The sequence below is a fragment of the Chlorocebus sabaeus genome, chromosome 23, assembly GCF_047675955.1.
Source record: "Chlorocebus sabaeus isolate Y175 chromosome 23, mChlSab1.0.hap1, whole genome shotgun sequence".
Taxonomy (NCBI): domain Eukaryota; kingdom Metazoa; phylum Chordata; class Mammalia; order Primates; family Cercopithecidae; genus Chlorocebus; species Chlorocebus sabaeus.
Window position 1 is genome coordinate 62,245,508 of NC_132926.1, and position 13,998 is coordinate 62,259,505.

The 13,998-nt window shown below is 37.4% G+C and overlaps 1 pseudogene; it reads right to left on the reverse strand.

Moving 5' to 3' along the window:
- Positions 1–399: 399 nt before the first annotated feature.
- LOC103244398 (large ribosomal subunit protein uL10m-like) overlaps positions 400–13,998 on the reverse strand; it is a 37,221-nt pseudogene continuing 23,622 nt past the window's right edge.

Here is a 13,998-nt window from a genome sequence, read left to right on the forward strand (position 1 = left end):
ACATTTCCTCCCAAATGATAGTCACTGAGCATAATGTGCGTACGCAAAATAGTCACAAGGAGACCTTCAATTAAGGTGCCTGACAACTACTCTGATTACTACGTTTTTCACAACTGCCAAGAAGTTGGCTAAGTGCACCCTGCACTTCTTTTCCAGTGTAGAAGAATATTGCTTACAGAAATGTGAATGATTCTGGTGATTACTCGTAAACGTCAGCAGACGGCACAGAGATGGCTCCACGATGGATGCACTTTGTCTCCTTAGGCAACCTTGAATTATCCTAAGTTACAGAAAAGTTACATCAATGCTGACTTTACACTTTTTGGAACTAAACAGAGTATGAATTAATTTAATTTACTTTAAGTTAGGTATTTTCCAATGAAGAAACATTCCCAGGTGTTGTAAGTAAACCTGCAATTTAATATCTTCCAATGAACAATCTTCTCAAGGTGGCAACATTTCCAGAATTTGCAGTAGTTTCATTTCTGTGGCAAGCAGCTGTTTGCTCTGATTTGTGGACAGTGGTCAATTAATAAAAAGTTAGTCTACACATCAAGAGACTTTAATATACACATCTTACACTGAAATATAACCCCCAATTAAGAGTTTATACCTTATTTGCTCTTTCAGACATAACTTGTTTCAAGTATCAAACAAGTAACTTTGTTGTTGTTGTTTGTTTTTTGTTTGTTTGTTTGTTTTCTGAGTTAAGCATCCAATCTCCTTTGTTAGGAATTTCTGATTCACGGAGACTTGCATGAGGCCTCCTACTCTAGAGCCCTCAGAATCCCCCATTAACCGAGAATCCTAGTTTCCCCCCAGCCCTTTTGTTCAGAACCACCAGAGAAATGTTAGCTAGTGGGCACAGCTGTCAGCTGCCTTTCACAGGGCAAGCATGCGCGGGATGCCATTTGTGGGAACAGGTACAGGGGAAGAGGATTTTCCTAGGATGGGAAATGAGAGTGAGGAAAGTCAGAAGACAGAGAAGTCCCTGAGAATAAGTCTACAGGAGGGACAACCATGTAAACCACAAAATAGAGAAAGTAGAATGCATTTCGTTTTATCATAAAGCAGTGCTCCCAAACTTTCCATAGCATGGCACACCCCGAGGGTGGAGAACTAACATCCGAGCACACCTGGATAGTGGATGGAACCCACTTCTGGGTAACCTGATGAGGAAGCTCTAGTGTAGAAATTCAGGATGCTGTCTTCAGAGCAGAGAGGGCCTGGTTTAAGTCTCTGTTCTGCCACTTACTAACCGCATGACCTTGTGCAAGCTACTTCTCTGCTCCTTCTCTGTGAAATGGGTACAATGTGGTCAGGAATAAAGGAATTAACGCACGTACAGCACTCAGCACAAAGCCTGGCACACAGCAGGCTCTCACCGAGTGCTATCCTCAGCACGACTGCTTGGTTGAGCTACCGTGGCAGTGGCAGTTTGTGCCCCAAGGGAGTGGGCTAAGAAGCCCTTGCAGCAAGGGGCAGTGACCAAGGAGGCAGGGGGTAATAGCCTTATCTTTTCAGCCTCTCTGCCTTGGACCTTTGCTCCTATTGGGTCCCGAGTTAGGAAAACTAAGGATAAAACCAGTGACTGACAGCCTCCATTTGAAATGGAATCCTCTGCATCTCCAAGTGACCCTATACCTGACAATATCACTCCCCTAGTGTGGGAGTGATATTGTCCAGTGTTAGTAAAGCCCAGTGACAAACGCACTCCCCCACCCCAAGTTCTTCCACATCTCCCATGGTGGACAGCACAGCCAATCGGACAGTGTATTTATGGGCAGGGCTGGCTAACCAGCTGGGTAAGAGTCCGGAGCAGGGTCAGGATGATCTGGCTTCCCATTGACTGACAAAACAGAATCCTCCTCGCGCTGCTGTCTGATGTACTGGTTCAACAGGGTGGTCAGCTGGAGGGGCTGGTGCTGGAGCAGGGACTGGGTCTGGGCAGTGAGGCAGATGAGGCCTACTACAAGCTCCCCCCGTGCCAGGGGCAGGCCGGGGAGGTTGGAGTAGTTGATAATGCCCTGCCTGCTGAGGATGGTGTCACTGATGCAGCTACCTAGCAGCGGCAGGAATGGCACAGTCCTTAAGATCCAGACCATCTCCTTGACCCTGGGTTCTTCACTGACCAGCAGCACATTGTGCCCCACAAAAAGGGGCAGCAGATTTTGGCACTTGGAATCCTCCAGGAAGGGCTTCGGTACCTGGTTGGGGAAGACCTTCATCAGGATCTTGCGTTTCCGCAGCTGGTGTCACATAAGAAGCTTGTCCTCTGCGCTCAGAGCCACCTTCTGGCAGACAGTTACCATTCGGTTGTCCTGGAAAACTGCTGCTACCTCCCGGTGGAGAAGCCTGATGAGGCCCCTCTCCTGAAATTGGAAAGCAATAACCAAGGGTACATCAGCTGTCACTTCTCCTGGCAACCTTGCTCCCTCTGTGGTAAGTTCTAGGGCTTCCAGTGATGCCTCCTGCTGGGGGCCGGGAGGAGATGGCCGACATGTTGGGTTGATGGCTGGTGTCTGGGGGATATATTCAGTCACAGCAATCAGCTTCTGTTGCTGAAAGTGCATCACACGATGGTGGCAGGTAACAGCCTTGGAGCCATAGCAGACAGTCTGGAGGGCAGGCAGCTGGCCCGCCTGGGGCAGGAGACCCCCTCGCAGCATCACCACCATAGCCGCAGCCATCTCCACCTCAAGAATGGACAGAACAGTAACTTTTTAAAAAGTAAATATTTAAGGGCCAGTAGGATCCACATATCCTCTATATGGATTTATCTAATGTCAATAATGTACATTTCTTTGCATCTTAGGAAGTAGTATTCTCATGCTGAATCCCAACAAGCCTCCGTGGTAATCACATAAGTTATCAATAATTTCAATTCTATGGGGATTTTTTTTTTAGCTCAGTTAACTCAAATGTAAATCCCCATATTAAACATTCTCAAACACTTTGTTCTCTAGCTTTATCACTTGAAGAAGTTGTAACATGCTTTAAATTATAGTGAAATACAATTTGCTAAGAGTGGCATTTTTAGCACGACTTTTATAGAACACTTGGTGCAGGAATCAAAATTATTAGCAGTGCCTTTTTTGCTTGTTTTAAGAGACTTCTCACTTTTGGCTGATGGCTACATCTCTAAATAGATTTTACACTCCCTGCTCAGAGATGGAAAAGCACATACAGCTCTCTTCACATTCAAATAACAATCTCTTCACTTATCACCACCAAAGTCCAGTACCCATCCCAGAACCTATCAAATTAATTACCAAAGCTTTTCTGCTCTCAGGTCCTCACAGATGAAGTATGCCTGTGAGGGCATTTTACACATTTTATCCCACTATTCCACAGGATAGTCTTACATTCCAGAATGTACCTAAATGGACTTAAAAGGTCCTCTCCTGTGATCCTGTGAATTAATCATAATGACTGCCCTGGGGAAAAAAGAGAGTCCTCAATAGGAGAGATCCAAAAAGAACTGCTGCTTGGTAAAAGCTCCAGGTTAGGGATATGTCATCATTTAGCTATGGGGAGTTTAATTTACTAGAGTTCAAAAACAAGAAAGGGGTTATCCACAAAACCCCGTTCAAGATAGCAAAAATTTAAGAGGAAAGTCAGATCAAGGGACACACTGGCACCAAAGTTAAGCAGAGTCTTAGAAAGTAGCCAATATCTGAGGTCAGAAACCAGGTCATAAAGCAAGGGTATCAACAATGGGCACAGTGGAAAATCAGCTCAGAGAACACCTGCTTACCAGGTGTCATTCATTCCCACAGGTTTTTAAAAACCTACCATGGCCACAGTGTCTGGCAGGGAATATTCAGAGACTGTTAACAAAGTAGGCAGAAAACACAATTTTATTTTTTCTGAAGAATTTAAGTATTTACATATATGTGTTAATGGCACATATTAAAGAGAATAGCAAAAGACAGCTGAGGAAAATTCAAAAGTAAGAACAAACCCATGAACAAATTCATGAATAATAATCAAAGTTGAGAAAACAGTCTGGGCCAAAGTTGAGGTGAAGGAAAACAATACTTAAAACATGTTCTTTATTGTTTAGTGGGCAAAAAGTAGATCCATTTCAGAAGAGGTAGAGAAGAAAAAAAAGTGTATTATTGGGAGGATGTGAAGGCACCAAATGAAAACGTAAAATGCTATTTTTGTTGCTAAAACTAGTTGAAAGCAATTCATATGACTATACAGAGTATTAAAACCTAACACACTGTAATAGCCTTGATTTTTAAGATTTGTTAGGCAGGCATGTAAAGGTAAATATATATACAAAATAGAAGCCATTGAGCATTGAAAGAATACATAGTCATTGAACCTAGTTCTAAAATCCTAAGGTGAAAAATTGATTTTCACATATACATATCCAAATGTACTTGTTTTTACACCTGAACTTGCTTTTAAATTATACAAGTAAACACTTTGCCACAGAAAGTCACTTGAAAGTACACAAAATACAGCCCTTTTGTCAGGATTTTTACAACCCACAGCATCGTTACAGAATGAATGTGGATGGATACCATGAAAATAATGTCTATCTTCGATTATTATACCCAGCTATGATTTTTACAAAAATGACTAAGGAATTTGTGCAATAGCTGATTAACTCTACTAAATTAGATAACTTGTTGTATTTACAATAATTTTAAGTCTCTGTGCATATCATAATTTGAATAGTTAACACCAAATCCCAAGATAATAGTCCATTTTCTATAAATAATTACACTAAATAAAATTACAAATTTTGGTAATGGCACTTCTTCTTAATCATAAACTATCTCCCTCATGTCCAGTTAATTCTATATTTCATTTAGTTACAAAACATATTAAGGGACTGTAAAAGAGAGTCTGTTGTGAAGTGCACTGATGATAGAATGTTTCAATAATGCAAAAAATAGAAGCTGAAACAAGTTTTAAGCTACCCCAAAATAAATAAGAAACTGTTTGACACAATTTTGTAAAAGTACTAAAGACACCTGGCTAGCTTCCATATAAATCTGTACTGGATAAATCTTGAAGCATTCTACAGCTTATCCACAATACCTCTCCCTTTTATCTTTGTGAAAAAATTAGCCCTGCCAACTTGGCTATAAAAGACTAACTGGACTTTAAAGATGCTTTAGAACTCAAATATATTTCTAGTTCTTATAATACATAATCTTAAAATAAACTCCACTTTCTTACTCTTGTGTGAGAGAATCTCTGGTCTTTTGTTTCAAAAGGCCTTTGAGCTAGCTAGAAATCTTGTATCTGGGGGAAAAAGGATGATAATTACCATAAGGAAAACAACTGAAGGTATAAAACTCACTGCTATAGCAGATACACAAATGAGAAAAAGAAAAGAATCAAACTTTATCAATATAGAAACACACCAAACCACAAAAATAAACAACAAAAAGAGGAATAAAGTAACAAAGAATATTCAAAACAACCAGGAAAAAAAACAAACAAACTAAAGAAACACTGCCTGCAAAAAACATACACCTGGAATGTCACACACAGACTTAAAGTAAAGGGATGGGAAAAGATATTCTATGCAAATGTATACCAAAATCAAAGAGAAGTAGCTATATTTATATGAGATAAAATAGAGTCTAAGTCAGAAACTGTAAAAAAGAGACAAAGATCATTATATAATGATAAAAGGATGAATTCATCAAGACACTATAACAATTATAAATATATATGCCCCCAACAATGAAGCACCCAGACACATGAAGCAAATATTGATAGATCTAAAGGGGGAGATAGGCCCTAATATAATAATAGAAAGGAACTTCAACATTGCACTCTCATTATTAGAAAGGCCATCTGGACAGAAAATCAACAAAGAAACCCTAGATTTGAACTGCTCTATAGAACAAATGGACCTAATAGACATTTACAGAACATTTCATTTACTTCGGGCAGAATACACACTCCTCTCATCAGCACATAAAACATTCTCCAGGGTAGAGTATATGTAAGGCCAAAAGTCTCAACAAGTTTACAAAAATTAAATCATGTTAAGCAGTTTTTCTGGCCTCAAGGGAATAAAACTAAAAATTAATAACAAGAAGACCTTTAGAAATCACAAATACATGGAAATTAAACAAGATGCTCCTGTATAGCCAATGTGCCATTTAAACTTTTTGAAACAAATAAAAGTATAAATACAACATACTAAAACCTATGGGATATAGGAAAAGCACATAAGAGGGAAGTTTGTAACACTAAATTTCTGCACCAAAAATGTAGAAAACTTTTAAAAAACATCTTAATAATGTATCTCAAGGAATTAGAAAAGCAAGAACAAAACAAATCCAAAACTACTAGAAGGATAAAAATAACAAAGATAAGAGGAGAAATAAATGAAACTGAAATTAAATATATAATACAAAAGATCAACAAAATTAAAATTAGTTTTTTGAAAAGATAAGCAAAATTAAAATAGAGACTAAAAAATACTAAATAAGAAATGTAAAGTCAGTTTTGTTTTTAAAATCATTATTAACAATTTATTTTGTATCCCTCCATAAAGAATACATATACAAGCATACGTAAGCAATATTTCCTTTCTTGTCTTCATTTTTTGTAAACAAATGATATTATACTGAATATGTTATTCTGTAACTTCCTTTCTTCACTCAGTGAACGTTGCAACATAGCATCACATATGTTGCAACATAGCATCACAAAAATATATACCTAATTATCTTGAATACCTGCATGGTACTACATTACATGGACATTTCAAAATTGATTTTTACCAGAGTAAAGTTAATTTTTTGAAAAATTAAGCAATATTGACAAATCATTATCTAGACTAAAAAACAAGACAAGAACCAAATAAAATCAGAAACCAAAAAGACATTACAACTGATGACACAATAATACAAAGGATTTTTAGAGACTATTATGAACAACTATACATCAAAAAATTTGAAAATCTAGAGAAAATGAATGAATTCCTGGACACATGCAATACATCAAAATTAAATAAGAAAGAACGAGACTGCTGAACAGATCAATAACAAGTAATGAAGTTAAAGCAGTAATGAAGTCTTCCAACAAAGAAAGACCACTGGATGGCTTCTCTGCTGCTGAATTCTACCACATATTTTTTAAAGAACTAATGCTAATTCTCAAATTATTCCAAAAAATTGGAAGGAAGAGAATTCTTTCAAACTCATTTTTAAATGTCAGTTTTACCCTGATACCAAGGCCAGACAAGGATGCTGTAAGGAAACAAAATTATAGGACTATATCTTTGATGAACATAGATGCAAAAATCCTCAAAAAAATACTATCAAACCAAATTCAACAGTACAACGAAAAGAATATTTACCATGATAAAATGTGGTTCATCCCAGGGTTTCAAGTATAGTTCATCACAAACAAATCTATAAATATGATATATGCCATTAACAGAATAAAGGAAAAAAGCCATATGATTATTTCAACAGATGCAGAAAAGGATTTGACATAATTCAACATTTTTATAATGAAAATTATCAAAAAAATAGGTATAGAAGGGGTATACCTCAACCAAATGGACACTATACATGACAAACACCCAATTTATATAGCACTTCATGAGGAAAAGTTGAAACTTTTTCTAATATCTAGAAAAGAGAAGGATGCTAATTCTTGCCTCTTCTATTCAACATACCAGAAGTCCTGACCGGAAGTGTTAGGTAAGAGAAATTAAGAAAAGGCCTACAATTTGGAAAAAAGTGGTTAAATTGTCCCTATGGGCAGATGACATGATCTAATATGTAGAAAACCCCAGAGATGCCACCAAAAACTGTGAGAACTAATAAACAACTTGCAGGATACAAAAGCAATATACAAAAATCAGCAGCATTTTAATACCATAACAGCAAACTATCTGAAAAAAATAAGGAAGACATCACATTTATAACATTTACAAAAAAAAAAAAAAAACAAAAAACCTAAGAATAGCTTTAACAAAGGACATAAATGGTCTCTACAAGGAAAATTACAAATGTTGATGAGAGGTATTGAAAGCGATGCTAACAAATTAAAAGATATCACATGCTAATAAACAAGCAGAATTAATATTGTTAAAATAGCCATACTACCCAAAGCAATTTACAGATTCAATGTAATTCCTATCAAAAATACCAATGACATTTTTCTTCTTTTTATCTTTTTATCTTTTTATCTTTTTTTTGTTTTGTTTTGTTTTGTTTTGTTTTGTTTGGAGTCTCTTTCTGTTGCCCAGGCTGGAGTGCAGTGGCACAATCTCAGCTCACTGCAACCTCCACCTCCTGGGTTCAAGTGATTCTCCTGTCTCAACCTCCCAAGTAATAATTACTCCCAAGTAGCTGGGAGTAATAATCATTACTCATTATTGACATGTTCAGGGTTCTTGTTTCTTCCTGGTTTAGTCTTAGGAAGTTGTGTGTTTCTAGGAATTTTCTATTTCTGTGGGATCAGTTGTAATACTACCTTTGACATTTCTGATTATGCCTATTTGGATCTTCTCTCTTTTTTTCTTTGTTAACATAGCTAGCAGTCTATCAATCTTGTTTATCCTCTCAAAAACCAACTTTTGGTTTATTGATTCTGTGTGTAGATTTTTGGGTCTCAATTTCATTCAGTTCTCTGATTTTAGTTGTTTTTCTTCTGCTAGCTTTGTGGTTTGTCCTTTTTTCTATTTCTATTAGGTGTGATGTTAGATTCTTAATTTGAGATTTTTCTAAGTTTTTGAGGTAGGCATTTGGTGCAGTAAACTTTTAACACTTCCTTCGCAGCATCCCAGAGATTTTGGTATGTTGGGTCTTTATTTTCATTTATTTCAAAGATTTTTTTAAATTTCTGCCTTAATTTCATTGCTTACCCAAAATTAACTCAGGAGCAAGCGTTTAATTTCCATGCAATAGTGTGGTTTTGAGGGATCTTCTTGGTATTTGTTTCTATTTTTATTCCATTGTGATTGGAGAGTATGGTTGGAATGATTTCTTTTTCTTTTTCTTTTTTTTTTTTTAAATTTATTGAGACTTGCTTTTGGCCAGCAAAAAAAAGTGTCCTAATTTTGGAATATGTACCACATACAGATAAAAAGAATGTATACTCTGTGGTTGATGAGTGGAATATTCTATTAGATCTTTTAGGTCCAATTGGTCAAATGTCAAATTTAAGTCTAGAATTTACTTGCTAGTTTTCTGCCTTGATTATCTGTCCAATACTGTCAGTGAGGTGTTGAAGTCTCCTATTGAGTGGCAGTGTAAGTCTTTTGTAGATCTAGAAGTACTTGTTTTATTAATCTGGGTGCTCCAATGTTGGTTGTGTATATATGTAAGATAGTTGTCTTCTTGTTGAATTGAACCCTGCATCATTATGTAATCTCCTTCTTTGTCTTTTTTACTGTTGTTAAAGTATGTTCTATCTGATACAAGAATAGCAACCTCATCTCTTTTTTTGTTTTCAGTTTCAGCGATAGATCTTTCTCCAACTTTACTTTGAGTCTATGAATGTTGTCAGTGAGATAGGTCTCTTAAAGACAGCAGACAGGTGGGTCCTGGTTTTTAATCCAAATTGTCACTTCGAGCCTTTTAAGTAGAACATTTAGACCATTTACATTCAAGGTTTATGTTGATATTAAGGTTTGATCCTATTGCAAAGTTGTTAGGTGGTTGATTTATAGGATCTATGGGCTATTTACTTAAGTGCAACTTTGTGGTAGCAGGTATTATACTTTTGATTCCATGTTTGGAACTCCCTTAAAGATCTCTCATAATGCTGGTGCAGTGGTACAAATTCCCTTAACATTTGCTTGTCTGGAAAAGATTTTATTTCTCCTTCACTGATGAAGCTTAGTTTGGCAAGATATAAAATTATTGCTTGAAATTTCTTTTCTTTAATAATGTTGAAAGTAGGCCTCTAATCTCCCCTGGCTTGTAGTATTTCTGCTGAGAAATCTGCTGTTGGCCTGATGGGCTTCCCATTGTACATGATCTGACTTTTTTCTCTAGCTGCTTTTAAGATTTTTTCTTTAGCATTGACCTTGGATAGGCTAGTGACTATATACTTTTATGATGTTTATATTGCAAATATTACACCATTTTTAAAAAGACAGAAATCTGATCACATGCTACAACATGGATGAATCTCAAGGGTATTATGTTAAGCACAAAAAGTTTATGGCAGATGATAGATGAACCTGACAGTGATAACTTAAGCATACCCTGAGAATGCCCACATATGACAGATGTATACAGGGGCACTGTGAATTCAGACTTTTGAGCATGACCAACCTGGAGATTAATTCCTTATCTATAAGAAACATCTGAGGCCCTTGCCCATCCCATGGAACACAGGCTGTACAGGTGATCAAAGTCCTTTGTTTGGATTAAATGAAGATTGTCAGGTGGAGGTAGTTGAGGGAAGGGTGATAAGTGAAAATGCTATATAACCTGCATGCTTTCTGCAAGCTCTGGCAGTTCTGTCCAGCCCCCTCTCACTGGACCAACCCTGTTTGTAAGTTCCAAAAAGTCCTATGTCTCATTTCTTATTTTTTTAATTGCTGGTGATGGATTTTTAAAATGTTATACATACCAACACATCATTTGCAGCTTCTGGGCTAGGTGATCTCTGAGTTCCCTTCCAGTTTACAATTTCTAGAATCAAAACTAAGAGTTGTGTGTCTCAGTAACTGGTCTCTTTGCCAGGTGACCCCCCTCTGGGTTTTAATCTTCCCTATGTGAGCTACTCACCTGGGTTAGTATCCACATTGGGGTGTCATAGAGCTGTATCATGGTTACAAGTCCTCAGCTCTATATGGGTTGACGTTTTGCCCTGTGAACTAGCTTGGAGGTCTTTGAATGGCTATTTCACACGGAGAACCCTGTTGTTTAAGTTGAATGTTACATGGACTTCTAAATATGTTTTACATATGAAAGCAGAATTGCTTTGATGTAAGTAGGGCTGGGGAAGAAGGAGTGAATGACTGTGTTCCATTTCCTACCTTATTAGCAGGTCTTTCTCTTCTGAGTAAAGCCTCTATCCAAGTTCAGAAGAAAAGCTTTAGGAACTGGAGGAAGGAAAGCAGGAGTCTGAACTTCTTTATCCCTTGCCCCAAACAGAGCAGCTGCTGCTCTTATCAGCTGTACTGAGTTTTCGCTTAAGCTTCTGTTTGAAAAAGGAGTTTAGCTGCTTTAAAAAATATATATTTAAAAAAAAAAAAAAAAACCTGCCCTTAGAGCCCCTATGCTCGGGCCCGCTCCCACACTGTGAAGTGTACTTTCATTTTCAATAAATCCCTTCATTCCTTCCTTGCTTTATTTGTGCGTTTTGTCCAATTCTTTGTTCAAGATGCCAAGAACCTGGACACCCTTAACATATTTTGGCGAGCCAGCCCGGAGAAAGAGTCTTAACAGCGGCTGTTTCCTATTCTTATAAACCTCATAGTAAGCTTTGGAGGGGAAACCTGCAGGTGGCAACCACCTAAGGTCAGAGACATCTGGAACTCTAAGATTGGACCCCACAGGAGGATGCTCCGTGGGTTCTGTGGACCTCACACTCAAAAGAAGAGGCTCTTGGCAGAGGTTCTGAGGCCTAGTATTAAACCCTCCTTAGAATTTTCTCTCACGGTTGCAATGCTGCTTGGTCCCAAATTTGTTTAAAATCTGAAGTTTACTGTCTAATGGGAAAGTGGGATGGCATTGCATGTATCCAGGCTTTTGTATTCCTATTGTAAGTAGGGAGCCTGGTTAATGTGTGATGCTCTCCTTTTGTACTGTTTGACCCCAGTGCTCCTGTAGTCTGGGGAGGTTTAGCCTTCAAAAGTCAAATGACCAGCCAGGCGCAGTGGCTCACGCTTGTAATCCCAGCACTTTGGGAGGCCGAGGCGGGCGGATCACGAGGTCATGAGATCGAGACCATCCTGGCTAACACGGTGAAACCCCGTCTCTACTAAAAATACAAAAAAAATTAGCCGGGGGTGGTGGTGGGCACCTGTAGTCCCAGCTACTCTGAGAGGCTGAGGCAGGAGAATGGCGTGAACCTGGGAGTCGGAACTTGTAGTGAGTCGAGATCACGCCACTGCACTCCAGCCTGGGTAACAGAGCAAGATTTCCGTCTCAAAAAACAAACAAACAAACAAAAAATCAAACGGCCATGGAGACTGCTTTACCCAAAATTTTGGTTCACAGCCTTCCTTGGATTATCTATTGGGGCAAAGTAAAACCAGCAAGCTTGTATTGCTATCTCATGACTAAGGTTTCAAGCTGTGGGATCTTTGTTTATGTGTGTATACATGTCTAGATGTGTTTATTTGTATGCACACTTATTGTTATATGTCGTGTCTACCAAATTGGCTTGTAAGTAAAAGAGTGCTTATAAATTAAGTAAATAAGTGTTAGCAATTTTCAAGTTCATGTGATTTAATTTTACTAAACAAGCTATCCTTAAAATTATTGGTGGAATAAAAATAGAAATGCCTTCAGAATTGTCAGTGTACATTTTGTCTGAATTTTATGTTTGTCTTTGCTAAATATTTTAAAATGTCAGTGTTAATTCAAGCTAGGAGCTGCTTAGGGCAAGTCTGCCTCCCATTCTATTCAGTCTCACTGAGATGAATTCATATCTGATTGCTTCCTTTGGAAAGGCTAATTGGAAACTCAAAAGAATGCAACAATTTGTCTCCAACCTGTGATCTGAAAGCCCCCAAGACTCCTCACCTTGGTTGTCCCACCTTTCCAGACCAAACCAATGCTTGTTTTACATACATTAGTTGATGTCTCATGTCTCCTTTGTTAAAAGTAATAAGTACAGTGAATGGGATAAATGTCTTAGGTAAACTTTTTGTGTAAATTAAAATCCTAAAGTTACTTTTAATGCTCATTTAATATCTGGGTCATTTCCAATTAAGAATTGTTGTAATATGAGGAAATATGTTTCTAAAACTGTGAATTGTTCTTACCGGTAAATGCCCACTATTATTCAGGATTTCTTGCTTTTTAGGGTTCCACTAAAGTTTTAGGTTACTAAGTATATAATTTTAGTTAACACATAATTCTGTATACAAAATGTGCCAGAAAGGGGTATAAGTGAGAAAAAAAGAATAATTTTGTCTAATTCAGAAGTTATCTAAGAGTTAGTTCAAATTACAGATTTGAAAAGGTTATTATGAAACAACGTGGTAAGAAATCATTAAGTAGGGGAGAAAGATGTGGAAAAAGTTTAAATAATAAAATATTCAAAAAAAACCAAACCTGACCTAGATGAGGGTATCAGATATACTCATTAATTTTTCAGATGACACAAATAGGGATTAAACAAACTGCACAAATTGAAATTATAAGCACCAGTGAATGTTGAATAAATAGATTAAAAAGATGGTGGAATGCTGAGGCTACCAAGCCAACCAAATAAAGTGTTACTGTTCAGGATAGAACTCCAATTTTGAAGAGAACATAAATAGAAGTCAACTTGGCATGTAAGGTCCCTTGGCCCTATTGCCTGCTTGCTGGCACTCCATAAGGCACTACAATTCAGGCTGGACGTCAAAATCTACAGGAATGAAAAGCATCTCAGGCAGCGAGGTTAATTAAAGGTCTGTAACATAAAGTTTAAGAAAACAGCAAAGTAACCAAAATTTTTCCATCATGATAAAAATACTATGAAGAGAGTCAACATTAAGGAAATAATAAAGACTGCAAAGGCAGCAAAGGGAAATAGATAAATTGAATTACATCAAAATCTAAAACTTTTATATACCAAGGACACTATCAATAGAGTGAGAAGATAACCCATGGAAAGGAAGAAAATATATATCTGAGGCTAGGATGGTGTGTCATGCCTGTAATCTCAGCAGTTTGGGAGGCCAGGGTGGGAAGATTACTTGAGGTGAGGAGTTCAAGGTTGCAGGGAGCTGTGATTACACAACTGGACTCCAAGCTTGGAAAACAGAGCAAGATCCTGTCTCAAAAATAAAATAAAATATATATACACACTATATATATAATACACTATATA